This window comes from Oreochromis niloticus, unplaced genomic scaffold (genome assembly GCF_001858045.2).
Source record: "Oreochromis niloticus isolate F11D_XX unplaced genomic scaffold, O_niloticus_UMD_NMBU tig00001116_pilon, whole genome shotgun sequence".
Lineage (NCBI taxonomy): Eukaryota > Metazoa > Chordata > Actinopteri > Cichliformes > Cichlidae > Oreochromis > Oreochromis niloticus.
In genome coordinates, this window is record NW_020327313.1 from 136,405 (window position 1) to 163,084 (window position 26,680).

The window sequence follows — 26,680 nt, forward strand, 5'->3', positions numbered from 1 at the left end:
AAGCACAGGAGTAAGGCTGGATCATTCCCAGTCTTTCTCAAAAACAATGGGAATTGGAACCACACCCTATGCTACCGCCAAGAGAACGGATCCACGCCAATGGGAAACACCACCAACTGCAAAGCAGTACAGACACACGCTCCTGGAGGACCAGTGAAGAGCAGCAACATCTCGAATGGCACCTATTGGGTGCAAGGAATGGCCTGGCTCTGTGGCCAACGAGCCTATTTTATTCTTCCTAAGAATTGGACAGGTCAGTGCGCTCCCATTTTCATATCTGACCACACTTTTAAAATAACCGTAGACGCCACGTCGATAACAAGGAAAAGACGAAGCACCTCAGACCCCAAGCTGCATGATTCCATATGGGGTTCCGATGTCCCAGAGGAATTTAAACTTTGGACTGAAAGACAAAAGGTTGCTCACGCACTTTTCCCATGGGTGGGAGTAGGAAAACACGCTTTAAGAATAGAGACTCTAAATTACCGTTTCGGACTGTTTCTGAATGCTTCCTGCAAAGTCAACAGCGAACAGAACGAAGAAATAGACGCTCTCAGGATAATGGTTATGCAACATCAGGTGGCGCTTGATATTGTGTTAGCAGAAAAGGGAGGTTTATGTGTACTTTTTAATACTACTTGTTGTACATACATACCTGATAACATACATTCTAGTAACATGACAGATGCTTTAAAAATTTTAAAACAGCTCCAGAATGTGCAGTCAAAGGAATATGTGGATGGAGGCACTGACTGGCTGAGATGGTTATTAAGTGGCTCATGGACTGTTTTGTTATACAAGGGTCTAATAGTCGTAGGAATTTTACTCCTGTTATTTTGTGTATTTTCAACATGCATTCTTCCATGTTTAAGGAAAATGATTACTAAGATGATTTTTACATCATTAACGGCTTACGTTTCAGTATCAATGAATGAACACGATGATGACGATGATCCCGATGGAGATGATGATTTTGTGTAAAGTGTTGTAATTATTCATAAACTATGGTTCTAATGACGAAGTGATCGAAAATGTGAAAACAAGAGGTCATATTCTGATATGTGTAAAACCATGATTATGTACACTGCTAAATTCGTAAAAACAGGAGGGAATATGTTAAGAGATTTTACTGTTTTGTTATACCTTTTTATAAAGTCTATGTTTTACGTCTTTAGCATACATACTGCTGCAGTGGAAAATAACCACTTTTGTGTAACCGCTTGTGAAACCTGTTTCAACTACTTTTAGAGAAGAACAGGAAACGCCTAAGGAACTTGAAACGAGAAGATTATGCCATATGCATGAGGGCGAAGACGTGCAGTAGAGTTGTCGAAAGGGGAAGCACGCCTTTACCCTTAACAGAGTTATGAAACTATACATTGTGTAAACCATACATTGAGTGTATAAATAAAGAAGGCGGACTACAGTTGTGTGTGTGAGTCTCACTCAGAGCTCTCACCCATGTACATGCCTTAAACAAGCTTGTTGTCTCTTTCCTTACTTACTGAAACAAAATGCTCCTGACAGGAACTCTCTCCCCCAAGCATTAAGAACTGTGGACTCAGTAGCTGTTTTTAAAAAACAACTCAAAACTTACCTTTTTAAAATTGCTTTTGGTTAATTATTTGCCTGTTTTATTTTCTCTTTTTAAATCTTTTTATGACTTTTAATCTTATGTGCAGCACTTTGTGATTCTGTCTAGAAAGGTGCTATATAAATAAAAATTTATTTATTTATTTAACCCTCCCGATTTTCCCGTTAGAATCCAGAATTTCGGGGGCCCTCACGAAAATCTCCCGGAGCCACCATCAGGGGCCATTCTAAGATCAGAGCTTTGGGGGTGCTGAGCACCCAGAGAGCTGCCCATCCAGGCAAGGTAAACTTTACTCGTCATGATGAGACTTCTTCCCCGTCTCTGCATCCTTAAATGTCTCACATTGTCCAGTGTTCCCTCTGACTGTCTCAAATTCAAATTCAAATTTTTATTTGTCACATACACACTCATACACAGTATTATATGCAGTGAAATGCTTACACAACTGCTCGTTACCTAAAGAAGAAAAAAAGAAGGACTATGAATACGATAGTAAATAAATATGAAAATTAAAATTTTAATTAAAAGGGTACATTTGACTAGGAAGGAATAGGTTAAATTAAGTTGAAAATGAAATAACTGTACAACAACAAATTAGAATGAAGGGTAAATTTAACTGGGAAAGGATAAGATAAAATATATAAATTAAAGTTGAAAATAAAATAACTGTACAACAAAATACACAATACACAAATACACAATATAGAAATATATAAGAATGTATGAAGAAATACAGAATAAAAACAGCATCTGTACAAGTATTAAATGGAAATGAAGAAATATAATGTCCAAGGTTGTGCAATCCACATTTGTAAGTGACTTGTGCAGTGCAAATATGCTTAAAGTGATTCAAGTGATTTGATTAGATGACCACGCATCTAATCTAATTAGTGTAAACAATGGCCAGAATGTCCAGTGTGTGTGTAAAAACCATATGTGTGGGTCCGTTCTATGTGGTGGTGTGATTGAGAGACCGTATCGCCTGCGGGAAGAAGCTCCTCCTCAGTCTCTCTGTGTTGGTCTTCAGGGAGCGGAATCGCTTTCCTGACCTCAACAGAGAGAACAGTCCATTGTTGGGATGGCTGAGGTCTTTCACGATCTTCCTGGCCTTGGTCCAGCACCGCCTGCTGTAGATTAAGTGCAAGTCAGGGAGCTCGGAGCAGATGGTGCGCTCAGCTGATCGCACAACCCTCTGTAGAGCTCATCTGTCCTGCATGGTGCTGTTCCCGAACCAGGTTGAGATGTTTCCCGTCAGGATGCTCTCTATGGTGCAGGAGTAGAAGTTCCTGAGCACCTTGGAGGGCAGCCGGAAGTCTCTCAAGCGTCTGAGGTGGTAGAGACGCTGTCGGGCCTTTTTCACCACGGTGTTGATGTGACAGGACCATGACAGGTCCTGCGTGATGTGAACTCCGAGGTATTTGAAGCTGTCCACTCTCTCCACTGGGCACTCGTTGATGACAGGGGTCCGGTAGTTCCTCTCCTGCTTAGTGCTGAAGTCCACTATCAACTCCTTTGTCTTACTGACGTTTAGAAGGAGGTTGTTCCTCTGGCACCAGTTCTCCAGATTCCTAATCTCCTTCAGGTAGGCCATCTCGTTGTTGTCAGAGATCAGGCCCACCACGACGGTGTCATCAGCAAACTTGATGATGGTGGTGGAGCTGGTAGTAGCCACACAGTCATATGTGTACAAAGAGTACAGCAGGGGGCTCAGAACACACCCCTGGGGGGCTCCAGTGCTGAGAGTGATGGAGGCTGAGACATGTCCGCCCATCCTTACTGCCTGTGGTCTGCCAGTTAGGAAGTTGGAGATCTACTGACACATAGATGAGTTGAGTCCCAGGTGCTCCAGTTTGGTGGTGAGTGTGGAGGGAATTATGGTATTAAATGCAGAGCTGTAGTCGATGAAGAGCATTTTAACATAATTCCCCCTTCTAGTGTCCAAGTGAGTGAGTGATGTGTGGAGGAGATGAGAGATGGCATCGTCTGTGGAACGATTTGGACGGTAAGTGAACTGTAGTGGGTCCAGTGTGTCTGGTAGTGAAGAAATGATGACGTCTCTGACCAGGCGTTCAAAGCACTTCATCACTACTGAGGTGAGGGCTACAGGGTGATAGTCATTGAGAGAAGCAGGGTGGGGTTTCTTCGGGACAGGAACAATGATGGACTCCTTGAAGCATGTGGGGATCACCGACTGAGATAAAGAGATGCTGAATATCTCAGTGAACACAGGTGCTAGCTGGTATGCGCAGTCTCTGAGGATACGACCTGAGATGCCGTCTGGTCCTGCTGCTTTCCTGGTGTTCACTCTCTTGAAGGCTCTTCTCACGTCATGCTCGGAGATGATGAGCGCCTTTCCGGTATTGGCAGTATCTTCCTGTCTGCAGCTGTTAGCGCCGCTAGCACTAGCATCGTTAGCGTCTTTAGCTGCAGCCTCGAAGCGAGCATAGAAAGTGTTCAGCTCGTCTGCCAGAGTCACGTCCGCGTTCGTCATACCGGTTGTTGGTGCTTTATAATCCGTTGTTGTCCTTAATCCCCGCCACAGGCTACTAGAGTCGCTCTGTTGGAGATGTGACTCTAGTTTCCTCCCATAGTGCTGCTTCGCCTCTTTCACTGCCTTACGCATGTTATATGACGCGGCTTTATAGGGGTCCATGTCCCCCATCGCAAGTCCCGTGTTGTAGGCACCGGTGCGGGATCTCAGAGCGTCGCGGATGGTTTTATCCACCCACGGCTTCTGGTTGGGAAATGTTGTGATAGTCTTTGTCTCCACGTTATCATCCGCTAGTTTCCCGATGAATCCCACAACCGCTTCCGTAAACACGTTAACGTCATCATTGGAGCGGTTTCTGAACATGTCCAAGTCTGCGTCGTCGAGTGCGTCCTGTAACGCGGCCACTGATTGGTCCGTCCAGCGTGTGACCTTCATCTGAACCGGAACTTCCTGTTTCAGCCTACGTTTGTATTTTGGCATGAGGAAGATGGCGGCATGATCGGATTTGCCAAACGAAGGGCGAGATTGTGCCTTGTAGCCGTCCTTGACCGTAGTGTAGCAGTGGTCCAGTGTCTTTTCACCCCTGGTGGGGCAGGTGATATGTTGATGAAAGTTCGGCGCTGCGCGTTTGAGGTTGGCACTATTAAAGTCCCCCGTCACAATTAGCGCGGTGTCCCGGTGTTGTGTCTGGTGCTGGGTGAGTGCCTCATGCAGCTCGCATAAGTCAGTGTCCGTGTCCGCTTGTGGTGGAATATAAACGGCACTTATAATGACCGATGTAAACTCTCGAGGTAGATAAAAAGGATGACACATGATGGACAGTAGTTCCAGATTTGGTGTGCAGGAGCGTGTGGTGCATTTAAACCCCTGTTCCTCCCTGTCCTCATCGTCTGTTGTCTTCATCTCCATTATCAGTCATCATAATTTTACCCTCTCTGAGGAAGTCTGCAAATTTCTTTATTAAATCATAAGATTCTTAAATTCATCAAGTCTCTCTGTGCCTGGGTCCTCGTCACAAAACATAACATCACTGTTTAGTACATTTTGCACATTTAATCCCCACATTTGTGAAACAAAAGCAAAAAAAACTTTTTTGAAAAGTCTTTAACAAAACCATCAAATCTGATAAAGGTTATTTAAATGCTGCTAAAGACTGCTACTGCCAAAGAAGAATGGATAGAGATTCACTTTTAATGTGTATGCATAATACAATACAGATACATAAAAAATACACTCCAAAAATAGAAGAGTCCATGAAATGTACAAAATATTATTACAAAAATTAGAGAAATGGAGACACCTTGGCCTCTGGTACAATGTATGAAAAGATGTTTACTGCAGATACTACTATGGCCCTGCAGATTTTTTCTTTTCTTTTATCCTATGTCGCCTCACCTTGAGGTTGGTAAATCTGTCTATCACATTTTGGTGGTCAAGTCTCTCAAGCATCTCTTTCTCAACTGACATCACAGCCAGGTGCTGGAGTCTGCTTTGACCCATGGTCTTTCTCAGCCAGTTATGGAGCTGACTCAAGACACTAAAAGACCTTTCACAGCTACAGCTGCTAACTGGGTTTGTTAGGGCAACCTGAATAACAGTTTTCAGTGTGGGGAAAATCTGATTATCCAGAAGATTGTACAATGTTAACATATCTGGAATGGCACCAGCCTCACTCTTGAGCTTCAAAAAGTTTTTGGCAACTGTGACTTCCTCTGACTGAATTTCAATATTGTAATGCAGTGCCAGGGCTGACAACCCAGTTTGTTTTGCAGATTCTGTATAGCAGCTTTAATATAGGGAGAACACAACTTCCAGATTGTATGAGTAAAATTAGTTGTTTTTTTTTTTCTTTGCCAGTTTAACAGTTTCTGTTTTGCTTGTTAGTATTCCCTGTCTGTTTTCTTACCTGGTTCTTCCTGACCTTGTACTTTCTCCTCAGGTTCCCCTCTTTCCTCTCTCCCTCTTTGGACTGACAATCATACACAAATAGATTGTATTCAATTAGATTAATAAAATACTATTAAGATCACTAATGAAAAAAGTCCTCTCTCAGTGTACTTTCAACCAAAAGGCAAATAACCAAACCACATGTACATCTAATAAAGGATATAAATATTGAAAACTAATCCAACATTATCCTTTATTGAGGGATAATTTGATCTTACATTTTTACCTAAATGTGGCTTCTTTTTTTGAAAAACCTTCCTCATATCCATTATGAACCTGGCTGTCTCTCTGTACACACACACACACACTCACACACACACACACACACACACACACACACACACAACAGGAGTTATAAGGTTAATGGGAATCCAGTCAGTTAGCTAGTTGGTACCTTGGGTTCAATATCAGCACATGCAATATGACAAAATAACCAGTTTCTCTCATTACATTTCAAACAGGACAGTGGTAACTATGGAATGCCAGGACTGCCATAATGAATTAATTAAATACACCATTAAATAATTAATTAAATGTGGCAATAATTAATTAAAATCAGAAATAAATAATTACAGAAATATTTACGACACATGTAATTAATTAATTATTGACACATTTAATTAATTATTGACACATTTAATTATTTATTTATTTATTTCACATTTTAATTAATTATTGACACATTTAAATAATTATTTAATGGTGTATTTAATTAATTCATTTTTTGCACAGTTGACTCCTTAAAGGTCTCACCATGACATAATTTTATCTGTCAGCCTCACCTCACAAACTCAGGGGGCGGGGTTAACGCTGATCGAGTCAAAACCATTGCTTTGGCCTGGTGGTCATTGTTTTTAGCACACAACAACGGGCATGTGGAAACTAACAGAACTGAACTTAGTTGGTGACAGAAAAACGGGGGATTTTAAAACTACACCACCACCATTGCTGCCTGTGATTTGAAATGCATTCTGGGATACCTGGCTGCCCCAGGTCTACACAAGCAATCGATTATCTAGGATCGACCTGTCTTGACTAACTTTGCACGGCAACCAATCAAATGTTAGAGAAGCTGCATGGCAGCGTTAACCCCGCCCACTTATTTTGATGGGTGAGGCTGACAGATAAAATTATTTCAAGGAGAGAGATGAAGGGGACAAAAGTGCCAAAATGAAATAAATAAATAAATCATTAAATAATTAATTAAAACTGTCAATAATTATTTAAATGTCTTATTAATTAATTAAATGTGTCAATAATTAATTAAATGTGTCATTAATTAATTAAATGTGTCAATAATTAATTAATTACATGTGTCGTAAATATTTATGCAATTAATTATTTCCGAGTTTAATTAATTATTGACACATTTAATTAATTATTTAATGGTGTATTTAATTAATTCATTATGGCAGTCCTGGCGTTCCATAAAAGTAAAGAGTTTTTCTTCATTTTTATAGCTACTTTTACAACGGGTTTTCTCATTAACAGAAAATAGACAGAAACCCTAAAAGAAAATGTCCTTGTTTTACACACATCAAGAAGGAGTCAGACGACCGTCGGTTCATCCCTGTCAATGTTTCCTCCGCCGGGTACCATAAACGTATGAGAAAAAAAACTCAGAGAATTTATTATTTTTGTAAGAATGAGAAAGAGAGAGAGAGAGAGAGGGAGACTCGATCAAACTTTTCACAAAACGTTATACACGTTATAAATGTTAACCAACCTTTGACACTTGGATGTTGGCTTAATTTTTACCCAAAGAGAAATTTGACCCTAATAAAAAAAACACGATACTGTGGTGAACACTTACCTCAACTTTGATGGGGTTTTTTCACAGCGATTTATTCTGAAAAAAGGAAACATGTTACAAGGACAGTTTTGACGCAATGCCCAGTGCAGAGTAAATAAATGGGACGTAGGAATTCCTCCTCTCTATACTTACACTCCTCCCTAACAAATGCCGAGTCATCATCTCCATAATCTGTCTGGATTTATCCCACTTTTCGAGTTTCATTGGAGTGTACTCAAGTGCACAAGATGTAAAACAATGTATTAGTTTTTTAAGCCGTTCACTGAGTCCACGTCAAGATGCCGTTCATTTAAGAGTCTAATAATTTTTTGAATTTAAATTGTGCTAACTTCAACACAGTAACATTAAAAATAAAACATATTAGAACTCATTTTTGTTGGACACAAGAACAACTCGAGCATATTTTTCGGGAGCTGAACTGGGCTTACAAGTTTGTTGTGCGGCAGATCCCGGCGTGGAGGGTCCAGACACTCCCACGGCGCAGACTTTGCTATCCCCACAGAGCGTTTCTGGTGTGGCTTATGCAAAAGAGACAATACAGCGTGTTTCTCTGCCCCCAGGAGAGCATGTCTGTTGTAGCCTGCGCTTTATAATTGTCTCTTTGATTATTCAAACAGTGTTTAAGATAAGATAAGATGGCCTTTATTAGTCCCACAGGTGGGAAATTTGTTTTGTTACAGCAAAAGTGCAAAGTTATGTAGCAGAAATTAGAAAACACTGTAATGCAATAAAATACAATAAAATAAAATAAAATACTATATACAATAGAATAAAATAGAATAGAATAATATATACAATAGAATAAAATAGAAATACAAATACTATATACAACTGAGTAGGAAAATACAAAAACACAACTTCGTCAGAAGAAGAATTGCACGTATAGCAGTCTTATTGCACATGTGTGGGTTTGTGTGTTTGTGTAACAGGGTCATAAATCACATTGTTATAATTACACAAAATGTGTTCTAAACCCCCAAACTCTTCCCTTTATACCTGACTTTTAGGACCTCCAAGCCTGTAGTTATGTTCATTATCAGTTAGAGCCCCTCCTCATTCTTTTCTTCTTCTTCTTTGGTGCAACCATATAAATACAGTGTACCCCTTTTGCCTCTCCCCTTTTCTACAATTCCCCTGTGGGAGAGGTTGGTGTAATTTCTTTCCCAACACTGTAAAACACTCATATAATGCATATTTAGCCACCTGGATGTTTCTGATTGTGATTTTAGTTCAATTATTGTCATTATTAAGCCTGTTTTTGTTAGATGTTACAAATGTGTAGTATGTGTGTGCCATATGTGTGTTCTAGGGAACGTGAACACTAGCATGAATAGATAATTCTTGCTAGCTTGGAAGTTGTGGTGGGTTAAGCTAACCCTCTTCCCCACTGTTTGTGTTTGGTCATAGGAGCTGGAGTGGGCAAGCTATTTATTTGGAGGTCTTTCTTTCTTTCTTTCTTTTACTGTTTTTATCAGGTATGTCGGATTTCATGTTGTTGTTTTTGTTTTATCAAATATGTTACGTGTAAATGCATATTTTATGTTTAATGTAATAATAAATGCCACCCCTTTTCTACAATTCCCCTGTGGGAGAGGAGCTGGAGTGGGCAAGCTATTTATTTGGAGGTCTTTCTTTCTTTCTTTCTTTTACTGTTTTTATCAGACACAACGCAGAATCCCACCGGTTACACTTGGTGCCGCTGACCCGTCACATCGCCAGTCCGCGATCTCCTCCTCCTTCTGCTGCCGCTGTTTTCCCGCCTCCTCTCTGCAGCTGTGCGCTGTGTGCAAGGGTTCTGTGCCCTACGCTTTGACTCACAGGTTTTTATATCGTGCGTTTGTGATCGATGCCCTGCAATTTGGCTCGCAGGCATCTCTGTCACTGTGAACTTAAAGGGCAAATACATAGGTGATCATTTCTGTCACTGTTTGATATTGTTGCCTCAAATTATACAGGTACAGATTGTGATTTATTTTTTTTTCTATTGATATTGGCTTTTACAGCCTGTTTTAATTGATTTTATTTTATTTTCTATGGTGTTTTGATTCTTTGATGTTTTTTTCCCCACACTTTTCATTGTTTTGTGAAGTTTTGTATAATTGTGTGTGTGGGTTAGGCTCTTTCTTCTTTTTTGCTGTTAAACAGTGATATCTCACTTGGGTCAACATGTTAGGTGAGGAAACTGCGGATAGTGCTATGCCTGATCTGTTCTCTGCTGGGAGTAATGTGACCTTTGGTTTGGGGAGGGGTCATCAGATTGCTCCGAAGTGTTTTGGGAGGGGTAGGCCAGTTGCCCCCGGTATTGGTGCCCACACTGTAGACCAGTCAGTGATGCACTCACCATTAATGCCAGCAGCTAGCTCCACACCAGCTGCTCTCGAACACCAAACACACACCCAGGCTGTCACTAGTGACATGTTGAGCAGCTTGATTACTGACTTAGCAAAGCAAATTGGGGAAAATATCACATCCTCTCTTAACTCTATGCACCAGCCAGCCCCCACCCAGTCACAGTCTCCCCAGAATGTGCCCTCGAGCTGCAATGACCAGTCCCAGCTGAAGGTTGTTGTTCAGTCAGAAACCAAAGCTCCACCATACTTCAAGGGTGACAACACAGATCATTTCCCCATCAGTGAATGGGAGGACATGATGAGATGTTATCTGCACAGAATCAGCTGTGACACAGATGAAGAAATGTTCGCCATATTAATGACTGGCAAAGCCAGAGATGTGGTCAAGGTGTCACTTCGTTGCCGCCCTGAGTTGAATGGGAATGATCTTATCACTGCTGTGTTTGACATACTGAGGTCTAACTTCAGCAACTTGACATATTCCAGCCTACCCATGAAAGATTTCTACAGTACTGTGCCACGTCCAGGTGAGAATGCCATGGATTACTGGATCCGGTTGAACAAGTCTATTGACGCTGCTGACGAGTGTCTCCGCAGGCGTGGCAAACTGGTAGAGGACCCCAGTAGTGAGGTTGTTTCAATGTTCATTAATCACTGTCCTGATCACAGTCTTGCCTTGTCTTTTCAACTGAAGGCTCCTGAGGAATGGACTGCGGCTGAGGTTCAGAGCCGTCTGGACAACTATGTGAGGAAAATAAGACAGTCTAGTGTTTTGTCTCATAATACGGCATGCCTGTCCATCCCACATCAAAGTCCTGTTACTGTTAACAGCCAGCCCCACTCCGGCGGTGCTCAAGCAGTCCCAGTAACACATGAGCCATCTTTGTATCCTATGCCCTCTGTTCCCTCTGCAGCCACATGTCAGCCTCTCTCTTCTGCGGACCTGGTAAGTGTGCAGCAGCCCTCTGCTTGTCCTCCCTTGACTTCTCATGTCACGCCCCCATCTTTGCCAGTTTCCGGCCCTCCTCCAACTGAGCCAGGTGTTCAACAGATGGTAGCGCTGTTTGACAAGGTTCTGTCCATGTGCACTGCATCACTAGCCACTGGTCCTAGGTGCCCACAACCCGCGGGTCATTCCCATGGGCACCGCAGTGCTCATCGTGCTTCGTGCAGAGTTTGTGGCTCACATGAACACACGACCCATGTGCATTGTAGGCTGTACAAGCTATGCCACAGCTGCTTTGACCCTGGACACATGAGGCGTGAATGCCCACAGTTGCGCCAGAAACCAAACATGTCAGTCCCTCCTCCCACCAGTGCTGCTTTAAACTAGCCAGCCCATGTGACGAGAGGGGTAGCATGGGCGGTGTTGATGAAACCCTCACGAATGCAACCGATCCAAAAACCATATATGTTAACTGCTGTAATAGCCTCTCTGATGAGAAGACTGTTATTATGGGTTCACAAAGAGTTGACAGGGCTAGTGAGCTGTTTTACACCCCAGTGTCAATCAGTGGCCGGTGCTCCCTAACAGGCATGCTTGATACAGGGAGTATGTCATGCACACTGAGTGAAGAGGCCGATTGCAAGCTAAGAGCTGCTGGTGTTGCTCTGAATCCACAGCATGTCCCTGAAAATGTGGTGCTGGTTGGTTGTGGTGGCCTTATCACACAACCCAAATGCATCTATGATTTGGACATTGAAGTATATGGGACCAGGTTTCTTGTGCCAACATTTGTGGTCCCTGGGCAAAAAGATGAACTCATTGTGGGGAGCAATGTGATCCGGCCCATCATTCAGAAGATGAAGGCTGATACAAAGTACTGGGAGCTTATTAACTCCAATTACACTGGCACTGATTGTGAAGACTTCCTGCAGTTGCTGAGCTGTATCTCACGGTGGTCTGCTCCTGTGATGCCAGATAAAGTTGGTACAGTCAGGTTGCGGAAGAGTGTCACTCTCTTGCCACAAAAAGAATATGTAGTTTGGGGAAAGCTGCCACCTTCTGCCCTTGTGTCTCCAGGGAGTACTGTCGTTGTGGAACCCACGTCAGCCCGTTCCACTCCAAAGAACATAATGGTGGGGCGCATTATAACACCCATGTGGGGAGATCGTTGGGTCCCTATGAAAGTCCTTAACCCGACACAGAGCCCTGTGACACTTCGTCGCAATGCTAAGATTGCTGATGTCTTTCCTTGTATTGCTGTAGAAGACCTGCCCATCACTCAAGGTCTCTGCGAGACTCTGACTGACCAGCATACCAGTCTTCCCCCCTCATCAGACCCTGTGCCTGACTCTGTGCAGCTACTCAAAGACGCTGGGTTGGCTGATATTGACATTGAGGGCTGTGAAGTGTCAGATGGGTGGAAGAGGAAATTGGTGGAGCTTGTGTTGACTTACCAAGATGTGTTCTCTAGAGACAAACTGGACTGTGGTGAGGTGAAAGACTTTGTCCATCGTATCCACCTCACTGATGACCACCCTTTCAGGCTTCCCTATCGCAGAGTGCCCCCGGCTCACTATCATAAGTTGTGTGAGGTGCTGTCAGAAATGGAGATGAAAGGCATCATCGGTAAGTCAACCAGCGAATACGCCTCACCACTGGTGATGGTTTGGAAAAAGTCAGGTGACTTGAGGATATGCACTGACTTCCGCTGGCTCAATGCCAAAACCGTTAAGGATGCTCACCCACTGCTCCATCAGGCTGACTGCCTTGCTGCCCTTGGTGGAAATGCTTTCTTCAGCACCATGGACCTCACATCCGGGTTCTACAACGTTCCCCTCCATGAGTCTGACAGACGGTACACGGCTTTCACTACACCTCTTGGCCTGTATGAGTACAACAGACTTCCCCAGGGTCTATGCAACAGCCCAGCATCTTTTATGCGGATGATGCTCAGTATCTTTGGTGATTTGAACTTTTCCAGCCTCCTGTGTTATCTTGATGACCTGCTGGTCTTTGCACCTTCAGAAGAGGAGGCCCTAAAACGTATTGAGATTGTTTTCTCTCGCCTGAGGACCAGCAACCTCAAGCTGGCGCAGAAAAAATGTCACTTTCTCAGACGCTCTGTGAGGTTTTTGGGTCATGTAGTGGATGCTGGTGGTGTCTCGGTTGATCAGGATAAAGTGAGGGTTATCACCAGTTTTCAGAAGACTGACCTCATGGATGGTGACGGTTGCACTCCTTCTCAGAGGAAAGTGAGATCCTTCCTTGGCATGGTGATGTTTTACCAGCATTTCATTCCAGGGTGCTCTCGTGTTGCAAAGCCACTCTTTGCTCTAACTGCCGGTCAGAAGAGGACTAAAGGCTGCCATGGGAGTCGGAAACCTGGAACCTTTCGTAAGCTCACCCCTCAAGACTGGACTCCTGCTTGCGAGAAGGCTTTTGAGGAACTCAAAGGTGCACTCCTCAGCTGTGCGGTGCTGGCACATCCTGATTTTGAGAGGCCATTCATCCTTTCAACTGATGCTTCCATGGATGGGCTGGGTGCTGTCTTATCCCAGGTGCCAGCTGGTGAGGAGAGAGCAAGACCTATAGCCTTTGCTAGTAAGTCTCTCAGCCGCAGTCAGGCCAAATACCCAGCACACCGGCTTGAGTTTTTGGCTCTGAAGTGGGCTGTGTGCGATAAGTTCAGCCACTGGCTCAAGGGTCACCAGTTCACTGTCTGGACTGATAACAACCCTCTCACGTACATTCTGACTAAGCCAAAGCTGGATGCCTGTGAACAGCGTTGGGTCTCTAAGCTTGCACCATACTGCTTTGAGATCAAATATGTTCCCGGAAAGCTGAACATCGTGGCAGACACCCTGAGCAGGGAACCGTTTGTGAGGCCTTTGGCCCAGCGCCTCCTGTCGGAGCCCTACTTTGAGCTGCTAGAGCAAGTCAGTGATGTGAGAGATGCCAGTGTCCAAGATGCCTTCCGTTTGACCTGTCAACCTCAGTCGGTACACAGTGCTCCACCCTCTGCTGTGCTTGATGTGTCTCTGTCAACTGATGACGTGTCTTCTCTCATGTCTTCCCTCTGTGAGTGGGAGTCTGCTTCTCGCCAGCGTGCAACATCCCTCGCTGGTCACCTGACCTCCATTAGTCCACCTGACTGTGATGTCTCTCATGTGCTGTCCCACACTGATCTCCTGTCTCACCAAACAGGGGATCCTGTGATCTCCAGAGTAGCCCGCTATGTTGAGCGTAAGCGCAGACCCTCCAGACGTGAGCGCTATCACGAGAACCAACATACATTGCGGCTCCTGAAACAATGGGACAAGCTCACATTCCTCAATGGTGTCCTCTACAGAGTTGTGAGGGACCCACTGACAAAACACAAGAGATTCCAGTTTGTGGTACCTGACTCTCTAAAGCAAATGGTGCTGTCTGGCATACACGACAATGCTGGTCATCAAGGTCAACCTCGCACACTCTCCTTGGCTCGTCAGCGTTTCTTCTGGTATGATATGGAGAAGGATGTGCGCAATCATGTGAGAAGTTGCCGCAGGTGTGTTCTCAGTAAGACCCCAGAGCCAGCAGCTAGGGCCCCATTGGAAAGCATTAAGACCTGTGCTCCACTGGAACTTGTGTGCATTGACTTCTGGTCAGCTGAGGACAGCAACAACAAGTCTGTGGATGTTCTTGTGATTACTGACCACTTCACAAAATTAGCACATGCATTCCAATGCCAGGATCAGACAGCTAAGAGAGTTGCTAAAAAGCTCTGGGATGGATTCTTCTGCGTGTATGGCTTCCCTCAGCGCATTCACTCTGACCAGGGAGCTAGTTTTGAGAGTGAACTGCTTGCGGAGCTTCTGGTTTTGGGTGGCGTTGCCAAATCCCTCACTTCACCTTACCACCCCATGGGTAATGGTACCACAGAGAGATTTAATCGCACCCTTGGAAACATGTTACGGTCCCTCCCCCCAAGATCTAAGCAGAAATGGCCGCAGATGATACAGTCCATGACGTTTGTGTATAACTGTACGGCACACGAGACCACCGGCTTTGCGCCATTCTACCTGATGTTTGGGAGGGTCCCAAGGTTGCCAGTTGACCTAATGTTTCGGGATGTCCTTCATGATGACACCATTTGTGACTATGATACCTATGTCAAGTCACTGATGAATGACCTGCGCTCTGCCATGCTCCAGGCCCAGGAACACAGCACGATGGAGCAGAGACACCAGTCTGACCAGTACAACAGAAAGGTGAAGGGTCTGCCTCTTTCACTGGGAGACCAGGTGTTGTTGGCAAACAAGGGAGTCAGAGGGAAAAGGAAGCTCTCTGACAAATGGGAACCTGTTGTGTACACGGTAGTCGACTTGGATCCTGCTCTTCACATCTGTCGTATCAGAGACAGAGAAGGTCATGAGCGTGTGGTGCATCGCAACCTGCTCCTTCAAGTTAACTTTTTGCCCTTGGACACAACATTGAATGACGATGCTGCACATCCTGCTGTGAGCGTTGTTAGTGGCTCCCCTGAGTCTGACCTGGATGGGTCTGTGACATCTTTTGGGGACACAGGAGCTGTACCCCCTGCTACACGTACTGTGGCTTCTGTCTCCAGCATTGGCGAGCGTGATGACCGCACACTATCATGGATCCATCAGCAATCCGCCGCTGACCCAGTCGAAGATGGCGTTCATGAGACCCCTCCCATAATGGATGTTCCTGATCTTGGTGGGCTGGCTGGTGATGGAGCCTCCCCAGACTCCCCTGCTGCTTTCCCATCCCACAGTTTTCATTCTCTTGAACCCGAAAATGTGGACGTGGATCAGGGACTTAATACACGTTTTGGTAGAATCATTAAACCAGTTCGTCGCTTGATTGAATCAATGGCTCAACTCGAAACACTCCTTGGTGTTGAACCTGTTCAAGCAGCGGTTATCGATGTGTGAATTTGTTTATTGCTGTATGTTGTCCATTGCTATTGTTTTTGGAAAAGTATAATACAAGCACAGAGTTGACTGTATTTTTTTTTTTTCAGTTTGTACAGTCTGATGGTGATGCCCATAGATGTTATGGCCTGTTTTGTGTGGTGTAAATGGCACCTCATTTTGTCTATAGTGTGTCCTGGGATCTTGCTAGGCGCCGAGCGGGTCTCAGGTCTCTTATCCTCCTTGGAGGAAGCTATGTTGCTGATCTAATTCACTGTATATGTGATGTGAATTTGTTTGAGGCCACTGTATCTGTTATTGTGGGTTTATACATTTTATTTTATTCTTTTTATTTTTTGGTGTACTCTTTAGGATTTTGTGTAATTCTTGGGGGGTGAATGTAACAGGGTCATAAATCACATTGTTATAATTACACAAAATGTGTTCTAAACCCCCAAACTCTTCCCTTTATACCTGACTTTTAGGACCTCCAAGCCTGTAATTATGTTCATTATCAGTTAGAGCCCCTCCTCATTCTTTTCTTCTTCTTCTCCTTTGGTGCAACCATATAAATACAGTGTACCCCTTTTGCCTCTCCCCTTTTCTACAATTCCCCTGTGGGAGAGGTTGGTGTAATTTCTTTCCCAACACTGTAAAACACTCATATAATGCATATTTAGCCACCTGGATGTTTCTGATTGTGATTTTAGTTCAATTATTGTCATTATTAAGCCTGTTTTTGTTAGATGTTACAAATGTGTAGTATGTGTGTGCCATATGTGTGTTCTAGGGAACGTGAACACTAGCATGAATAGATAATTCTTGCTAGCTTGGAAGTTGTGGTGGGTTAAGCTAACCCTCTTCCCCACTGTTTGTGTTTGGTCATAGGAGCTGGAGTGGGCAAGCTATTTATTTGGAGGTCTTTCTTTCTTTCTTTCTTTTACTGTTTTTATCAGGTATGTCGGATTTCATGTTGTTGTTTTTGTTTTATCAAATATGTTACGTGTAAATGCATATTTTATGTTTAATGTAATAATAAATGCCACCCCTTTTCTACAATTCCCCTGTGGGAGAGGAGCTGGAGTGGGCAAGCTATTTATTTGGAGGTCTTTCTTTCTTTCTTTCTTTTACTGTTTTTATCAGACACAACGCAGAATCCCACCGGTTACATTTGATCAGCTGCAAAAGTCTTTATTGTAGAGTCTGACAGCAGTGGGGAGGAAAGACCTGCGAAATCTCTCCGTCCCACACCGTGGGTGCCGCAGTCTCCCACTGAAGGAGCTGCTCAGTGCTGTCACAGTCTCATGCATGGGGTGGGAGATGTTGTCCAACAGGGATGACAGCTTAGCCACCATTCTCCTGTCACTCACCACCTCCACTGGGTCCAAAGGGCATCCTAGAACAGAGCTGGCCCTTCGGATCAGCCTGTTCAGTCTCTTCCTGTCCCCAGCAGAGATGCTGCCCCCCCAGCAGACCACACCATAAAAGATGGCTGAGGCCACCACAGAGTCATAGAAGGTAAAATGTGACTCATTTGTTATCCAAAAACATTTTATCTATGTTACTGATTTAAAATTATATGTATATATTTCAAGTTTTTTAGCTCAAACAGACTCTTGAGAATATTCATATAGCAAATCCACATAACCAGTCTGCAGCCTAATGTACATCTTTTAAGTGTATGTTAATCAGTACATGAAGCGTAGCTCTGAAAAGACTCCATCATTTGTGAATTTACTGATTTGCTTTTAACTGCAGTTTTCACAAACTGTGGATGATGAAATCCTCTTTATTTTAGAAAATGTCTTTAAACTATCGCTGTTCCTACTTACTGAGTTCCCAAGCTACTTTTTTACTATGTGAATAAACTATTCGAACTAGAAAGGATTTAAAGACACATCTTAATTGAAGAAAAGGTGAAAAATTTGGAATGAAATTTATGTGACTGTTCATCTAAAATCCAGCAGAGAGTGAAAATCCAAAAGCTGCTGCAATCCTCTGCATTAATGATCTCTGTTTCTGTGTGTGCGTGTGTGTGTGTGTGTGTGTGTGTGTGTGTGTGTGTGTGTTCACAGAGGGGAGGTCACGACAGGAGTTCCCTGAGTTGACACGTATGAACCATAAAGTCAGTTTGGACAGAGGAGTAGTTGGTAAAAACAGAAGTACATCCAACCTTAACAAAATTTCTTGTTTATCTACTTGATGCACATTGCATGCACAAGAATCCAAATCTCTGTATCACAATGATTTCATTAAAGCCTTATTATTTTATGGGGGCAATATCACAAATTACCGTAGATCATTAATAGGGAACAAAAAAGAAGGATCACATCAGCAATGTTGCTGTTAGACAGAAGTCTTGACACGTGCTTATACCTTAAAACACAAAAAACTCAGTTACAGCTGGTACGATTTATGGTATAAACCAGACTTTCACAGTCTGCATCTTTACAGGGTTGTTTTCTGCTTTTGTTCACTCCCAGTGTGATTAAAAAACAACAACCACAAACACAGAGCCCACTAACTATTAGCCGCTTTCCCCCCTAAACAGTCAGTTGACTGAGAGAAATGCAATCCATTATTGTGAACGCTGAAGGAAATGTGCTCCATAGTCAAACTTATATTTCCTTAACTTACATCCAATGTTCTGTTTAATTCCGGCATCCCTTTATGGTTTGATGGAAAATTGGTTAAACCATTGCTCAACTTATGTCTGAATGACGGCAGATAATTCTGATGAAACTGACCCCGTAAGCACTTTGCAGCTGAGTCGAGGGCTCGTGGAAATAAGGTCAGGAGGTGTCCGGCGTGAGTGCGCGTGCGGTCTGTCTACTTGGGACGTCTGACAGACACATTAGTGCAACTCAGAGTGTGAGCAGCAACTCCTGTATACTAAACATAAGAAAAGTCATTTGTAGTGCTTCTTTTTTAAACCGAGATTCCAGGGCTCATGCTTATATGGTTTTCTTTTATTCAAAAATAGGTTTGTTTAGCGATCGTGTAACTGTGTCCTTGACCTTTTTACCGGTTTGAGGAGTTGGTTCCCTGGTGCAGATATTTGGGATGGTTGAAATGCCGAGTCTCCAAATGCAAACAAAAGGATATTTTCCACGTTAATTCTTAAATGTGTATAAATGGGAAAAATAAATTAAAATCTTTTTTTTTTAACTTTGCAGACTCATTTACCCACTCCAGTGACAGCGACAAAAAAAGATCATGGCTTTAAAGAGATTATGAACAAAATGCATTACATTTTGTTTTTTGCTACATTAACAACTTTTCCAACTCTGATTCTCTGCAGGACCAACACGGACATCAGTTTAGACTGAAATCCAGTTCTGACGGCACACGCAACATGTTCAACCTTGCATGGAGGCATCTTTCTTTCAGCTTAACGACTGAACCGTCAGCTCGTTCAAACACACGTTAAAGTCCGTTTGGCTCGACACCACCGAACAGAGGCAGCAATATAACATAGCTAACATTAACAGTGCAGTGAATCCTGCTTGTGCCGTGATATTCAGGACTGCAAACCCAGCAGCATCACTGACTTTCAGCTTGTTGTGTTTGTGGATATATGACTGACTTTAATTATCCATAAAATCATCACATTCTCTGTAAGATTAAGGTCAGCTATTGAACGGCGAATATTTTAAAGTAAAGGCTTTAAAACCAAGTTGTACAAACATCACTAATGTCACATAACTTTGCCGACATGTAGTCAATAGTAATGTTTTAATGTTCTTCATTATTAAACATCTGCGCATAAATAAGTGACTTAATATTCAGTAAGGCAAGGCAAGTTTATTTATAGCACAATTCAACAACAAGGTCATTCAAAGTGCTTTACAGAGACATTAAAAAAACAAACAAATAAAAAGCATGATTTAAAATTGATTAAAAAGAATTTAAGCTTAAAAGTGTGGATTTGGGGCTTTATTCAAATGTAGCTGAGAACAGGTGAGTCTTCAACCTGGATTTAAATAAACTGAGTGTTTCAGCTGATCTGAGGCTTTCTGAGAGTTTGTTCCAGATATATGGAGCATAAAAGCTGAATGCAGCTTCTCCGTGTCTGGTTCTGACTCTGGGAACTGATAAAAAAAAACAGATCCAGGTGACCTGAGGGATCTGGAAGGTTCATACTGGGTCAGGAGGTCACTGATGTATTTTGGTCCTAAACCATTCAGAGCTTTATAGACCAGCATCAGAACTTCAAAGTCTATCCTCTGATGGACAGGCAGCCAGAGTAAAGACCTCAGAGCTGGACTGATGTGGTCCACTTTTTTGGTCGTAGTGAGGACTCGAGCAGCAGAGTTCTGAATGAGCTGTAGTTGTCTGACTGATTTTTTAGGTAGACCTGTAAAGATGCTGTTACAGTAATCAAGCCTACTAAAAACGAATGCTTGTACTAGTTTTTCCAGGTCCTGTTGAGACAACATATCAGTACTTACTTTTAAACGTTTACTCTTTGGCCGCTCTGCTTCCACCGTTTTTTGTTTTTTTTTTTGGCAAAATTATCCACACCCACCGCTGCGCTATGCAATCTGGGATATGTTGGGCACGAAGTCTACACCGACACATCCTTAAAATTCAGGGAAACGAAGGACGCATTTGAGGGCCGCATTTCGAGCAGCCTTCGAATTGGGACAGCCTTCGTTGCGTTGCTGTGACATAATCGGCCTTAAAATGTGGCCTTTAAGGCTGCAGACCCTGAATTGGGATACAGCCCAGGAGTGACATGTTTAGACACATGTTCTCCTTAAGTTGCTGGCTGTCTGAGTGGTGTCCAAGAAACAATATGGGCTTCATAGATAATTGGCAAACTTTCTGGAGGAAACCTGGTCTTGTTAGGAGAGACGACATCCATCCCACTTTGGATGGAGCAGCTCTCATTTCTAGAAATATGGACAAATTTATTAAACCCCCCCAAAATATGACTATCCAGAGTTGGGACCAGGAAGCAGAGCTGCAGTCTTACACGCCTCTCTGCAGCTTCTCTCCTCCTGAAACGACAGCCTCAACACAGCATTTAATCTGTTATTAGACTATTAAATATTTCACTTTAATGTTGTAACTATGCGGTCACTTCTGTCTTTAAACAAAATATTTTCCAGTTACAGAAAAAATAAAGTCCAAACTAAAGTGTTACTGTTGCTATATGCATTTTATATAAATAATCGATGATGGTACTGACATGAAGGAAGAGAAAGTTACAGGTTGCATCCTTTGAGTTTGTCTCGGTGCCTTTGGGCGATTTTCAGAAGGACAAATGTTTCTGTTCAATTCTTAAATCCATTTTTTCAAACACAAACACCATTTTAAAGCTTCTAAAGAGTAAAATATTAATGATAATTATAATAACAGTAATAAAAACAGAAGCTCTCAGATCCATCAAACCAAGCAGCAGAAAGAACAATAAGAGAAGAGAAAACTTTAACCTTGTAGACTTCATTATGTTCCAGCTGCTCTACAGACGCTGTGACCTCGAACTTAAGCAGGTCGTAAAGTATGTGCAGCTCAATAACTTCATAATTAGACCCTGTGGTATTTAGGCAGCAGAACAACTAAGAATAACAACTACAAATAATGTTTTTAGGTTTCTGTTGTACTGCAAGGTTCTGTACAGGAGAACCAAACCAAGAGCAAATATTACGTCTCATTTACACCAAAGCACGAAGAGCCATCAAAATTTATCAAATTGAATCATCTTTGTTTAGATGCAAGAAGAATCATATAAAAATGAAAAAGTATAAATATAAATCCAGAGCAAAGATATCCTCTAAATCAGCGTAGCACATGTGCAGCTGCTGGGATTCACTTAAGCATTCGGCTCGTCGCTGTTGCAGATTTTTCTCTCGCTGTTCTGGCTCACAGCGCTAAAAGCACAAAAACAAATATCCCAAAGGTGTGAAAGGGAGCTAATTAGTAAGAGTATTGTTACTCTCCCCAGGAGTAGTCCAGCAGTAGAAATCAGTCCAATAACAAGGTGTGTAACATCTAGCAGGGTGACAGAAAAACCCAGAGTAACTTCTAAGGACCTCAACGTCTCTCTCACATTGCGTTTTTTAAACATGTTTCCATTTGTCACTTCAGTCTTTACTCTGAAATACAGGAAGAGAAATCATGGCTGAAACAATTTCTCATGAAACCAGGGGTGTGGTCCAACAGTCAGTTTTGGTGAGGAAGGTTCCTAACTGAGAGAAGTGACCCAGAAGTATCTGTGTAGGAGCCACAATGAATCAAGATCATGAGCTTTATTAACTGATCAAAGTCTATTCTTTCATCTTCTGTATTATTCAGTTTGCATTGGTAATGCCCATTATTGTAATGCTTTTTTAAGATGAGCAAAACTTTATTTTACTTTAGGTTAGCTGGGATAAGTGATGGATGGAGGGAATTTTACTCCAGCCACAGAAATCCTAAACAGGAAGGAGGAGCAGAGTTACAGTGGATCACTATCCAGCAGGGAAACAAGATTTATTTCAATTTCTTGGCCATGAGTGAGATTTACTAAGTGGGCAAATTAGGGTGATGATACCGTTTCAGAGTGATCTATTAATAGTGCACCAATTTACATTCAGAGATGCATGCAGCCAGTTCATTTCAGTATTAACCGGCTTTCTACCAACAGCAGCACAAAAACAGCAGATTCGATCATGGAGACAATGAATCTGCTAAACTAATTAAAACATTGTAAATGCAGGTCTTCAGTTTACATTTCTTTGTGAAAACAGCACAGCAAAGGAGACTCTGTGACGTTTTGGTATAAGGGATAAATCTTCTGACCGAACCTGCTGGGACTGTGTGAGGTCCTGAGGCTAAGAGTAAGGATTTATCCACAGGAGAGCTGCGTTCTTACAAACCATCCCACTGTGTAAACCTGACATCTGTGGAGCAGCTGAGCTGTATGATGTGTACAAGGACACAAAACATTATTTACCATCAGATCCCGAGCCCTCCATGTGTTAATCAAGAAACTGCTGCTGTGCTACATCCATAAATAATGAATAAATTAGGAGCTAAAGCTAAAAGGACAGTTTATTTGTACCATCTTCATGTGAACACATTCAAGAACATCACAGATGAAAGAAACATTAAAAACTTCCACACTACATAAAGCAAGAAAAATAGTTTCTTCCTTTATGTAGAAAAAACAGAAACATCAAACAGCTCCAAGACTCTCTTTGAAAGAACTAAAAACCTTTATTCTCATGGTCCAATCATGAGTGAACTCCCCGATGAAGCCTTGTGTGCTAAAACATGTCAGAGTTTTAAAGGTTAAACATGAGTTTCCAAAATGTTTTGCTGGAGAACAATGAACTATTTGACTGAGTTTCAATTATTTACAGACGAGCAAAACCAGGAGAGAGAAAAAATGACAAAACTGACTCAGTAAAACGACAGAAAATAAGATCCCATGTAAATCTGTATTATGTAGAAGTTCAGCCCAGCAACCAGTTCAGTTCAACACAAGTTTAAATGATTCTATCTGAACTCTGTGGAGCCTGATCTCAAGCTTTTTGAGTCTGACACTGAAACCAGAGGATCTTTCTGTCTCTTCAGATTCACTGTGATCCAGTGATGGGAGTGATTTCAGCCCTGAGTGATCACGCTGATGTTTGCACAGAGCAGACAATGAGGTGAATGTTTGGGCACATTGGTAACAGTGAAACAGTTTATTAGTAACGTGGGATCGTTTGTGTTCGGAGTATGAACTGAGATTCCTGAAGCTCTTGTCACACTGGTCACAGCTGTAGTTTCCTTCTATGTGTGCACGTTCATGATAGTTACAACTACTTGAATGTGAGAAGCTTTTGTCACAGTGTCTGCACTTGTACGGTTTCTCTCCTGTGTGGACTCGTTTGTGTGTTTTAAGCTGACTTGCAGTGGTGAAGGATGACCCACACTGATCACAGAGGAGCTTTTTAACCCCACTGTGAATCAGTTCATGTTGTTTTAAGTCACTTGATGTGGTGAAGCTTCTCCCACATTCTTTGCAGTATTTCAGTTTGTCTCCAGTGTGTTTACATTGATGTATTTTTAGGGTGTCTTGCCAACTGAAAGTTTTTCCACAGAGGTCACGACGAAAGTCTTTCCCACCACCACAGTGATGACAGGGTTGAGAACTGGATCCATCTGTGTCGCTCTGCTTCTAAACAAAGACACAAAGACAGTGTAAGTCAGTCCTTCAACACTTTCATCCTGAACGTCGCCTGAAATAAAGAGCATCTCTGCAGACGTCCAATTACATTTTACTGTTTCAGTTAACACACTCAGTTTACTGCGCTGCAATAACTACAATACTACCACCATAATACTACAGTAATACTAAAATCATAACTGAAATGAAAATCTGAATAATCACTAAGGCTACGTTCACACTGCAGGCGAAAGCGCATCAAATCCGATTTTTTTGACCCTATGCGACCCATATCTATGGAAGCCCGTTTCCGCCACTAATAAAAAAAAAAAAACGATACTAAGTTACTAAGTCGAATTTTCGACTTAGTAACTCGAAATTATGAGAAAAATAACTCGAAATTTCGAGAAAATAACTCGAAATTTCGAGTTAGCTCTGCCAATCAGTAATCTACGTGAATGACGTCATTTCCTTGTTACCCGGAAGGATATGGCACAAAGGCGCGCGCACTCAAAACTGGATCGTCTCGTGAGCTACAAATGGCGCCAGGTTCTTCAGCTTTGAATGCCTTCCTACAAATGATAACTGGATAAAAGGTATACAAAAACGCTGTGACAGCGATTGTTACATACAAAGTTGAATAGAATGCAACGTGAGGGTTAACCAAAGGTACCTATAAGGTTTCTGGTGGTGGTCAGAGGGCCCGGTGGCGCCAGTGTCCGGCAGCCTCGCCTCTGTCAGTGCGCCCCAGGGTGGCTGTGGCTACAATGTAGCTTGCCATCACCAGTGTGTAAATGTGCGAGTCAATGGGTGGATGACTGGATGTGTAAAGCGCTTTGGGGTCCTTAGGGACTAGAAAAGCGCTATATAAATACAGCCCATTTTACCATTTATTTACCATTTCTGTTACACGCTAATGACAGCTGTTACGTTTGATGAAACAGACGTTTTGCTGAAAGCATGCGTAATAAGTGTACAGCACTGTATAAAACAAAATCACCCAAAACAGGGAATATGACTGAAAACTATATAAATAAGGAACAAAACCAATAAAAATGTAACCAGAAAACTGAGAAAATGTGGGATTGACTGTATTGTGATGCAGATTGTAGTTACAGTGCAAATGGACACTTAAAAATGCAATTCCCACTTCTCCACCATAGTCAGATCCCATAATGTAGGCACAGATACTTTGATGATAATATTGTGGCTTTATAATAGGTAATTTTAATTTACATCCTTCCTTACAGCATGGGAGACTTGATTGAATTCTTGAAACAAAGAGAAGTCTCTGAGGAAATTATACAGACCTTGGAGAATGAGAAGGTAATTAATTCCAACAAGATACTGGTTGAAATGCAACTTTTCCTTATTGTTCTTAAGTTAAAAATAGGATTGTATTTTCAAGGCTGGTTGTTTTAATAAATTAAATTATTTTTCCATCTTTAGATTGATGCCAGTGTCATAAGTCTAATGACAGATGAGGAGCTGAAGACTTATTTGCCATCATATGGTGATCGTCTAGCAGTATTTGGATTTTGCAGACGGAGGGGCAGCAGCCGCAAGTCAGCGCTTTTTGAACGGCTGAAATCCAAACTGTCCAAAAGAAAATTATCTGAAGAGGATGGCAGTAGTACACGGCAAGAAGAACATTCCCAAACAACCCATAAAAGAAATGCTCTGAAGAGAAATAGAAAAATAGAAATAGGATGGATGCATTATGATGAAGACACTGAGGTTTTCAAGCAGGTTAGAGCTAGACGAGGAGGAGGAACAAGAAAAATAGACATTTGCAAGGATGCCAAGAAAAGGGACATATTACAGGTTGCAACAGGCCTGTTCTTTCCAGATGGAGGAAACATTCAGGGGCCCTTAACAGATTTTGACTGTGATCTAAAGGATTATCAAGAGATGATAGTCGATGATGCATTAACAGTAGGAGAACTTTATCATGTCACAAAACTAAATATCCTCAGGTTCTACCTCACCACAAAGAAAAAACAAAATGACAGCCTTCAGAGTTCCAGCCCAGGTTTGCATCCATCTTCAGAAATTGAAGAGAGTCCTCAAACCAAAGTCACTACAGTCCAAACATCTTCTCCATTTGAAACAATCAGCCATGATGTGACATACATTGAAGACACTCCAAACGATAACCTTCCACAATCTTCCACGCAGTCTCTAAGTGCTAACACTTCTCACAGCAGTGACATTATTTTTGTTGGCCCCTTTTCTGACAGTGAGCCAATAAATTTGGATGACACCCTGATTTTTTCTCCACACCCTGGTCCATCCAGTGAGAGAGTGAGGAGAGTAGTGGTGGTCCACAGAGGGCAGGTAATGTCAGAGCTCATTTCACATTTTAGTGATAAGGACCTTGAAGATGTCGACATCAAAATCCAGTTCGTACTGCCTGATGGAACACCTGAAATGGCCCATGACGATGGGGGAGTTGTGAGAGATTGTCTTTCAGAATTCT

General features: G+C 42.4%; 1 long non-coding RNA gene across 1 annotated transcript; it reads left to right on the forward strand.

The window, feature by feature from the left end:
• The first annotated feature begins 24,565 nt into the window (after positions 1 to 24,565).
• On the forward strand, positions 24,566 to 26,260 carry LOC112844739 (uncharacterized). Its single transcript, XR_003217484.1, has 3 exons — positions 24,566 to 24,797; positions 25,452 to 25,527; positions 25,651 to 26,260. It is a non-coding gene; the product is annotated as an uncharacterized LOC112844739 (long non-coding RNA).
• Positions 26,261 to 26,680: the final 420 nt, after the last annotated feature.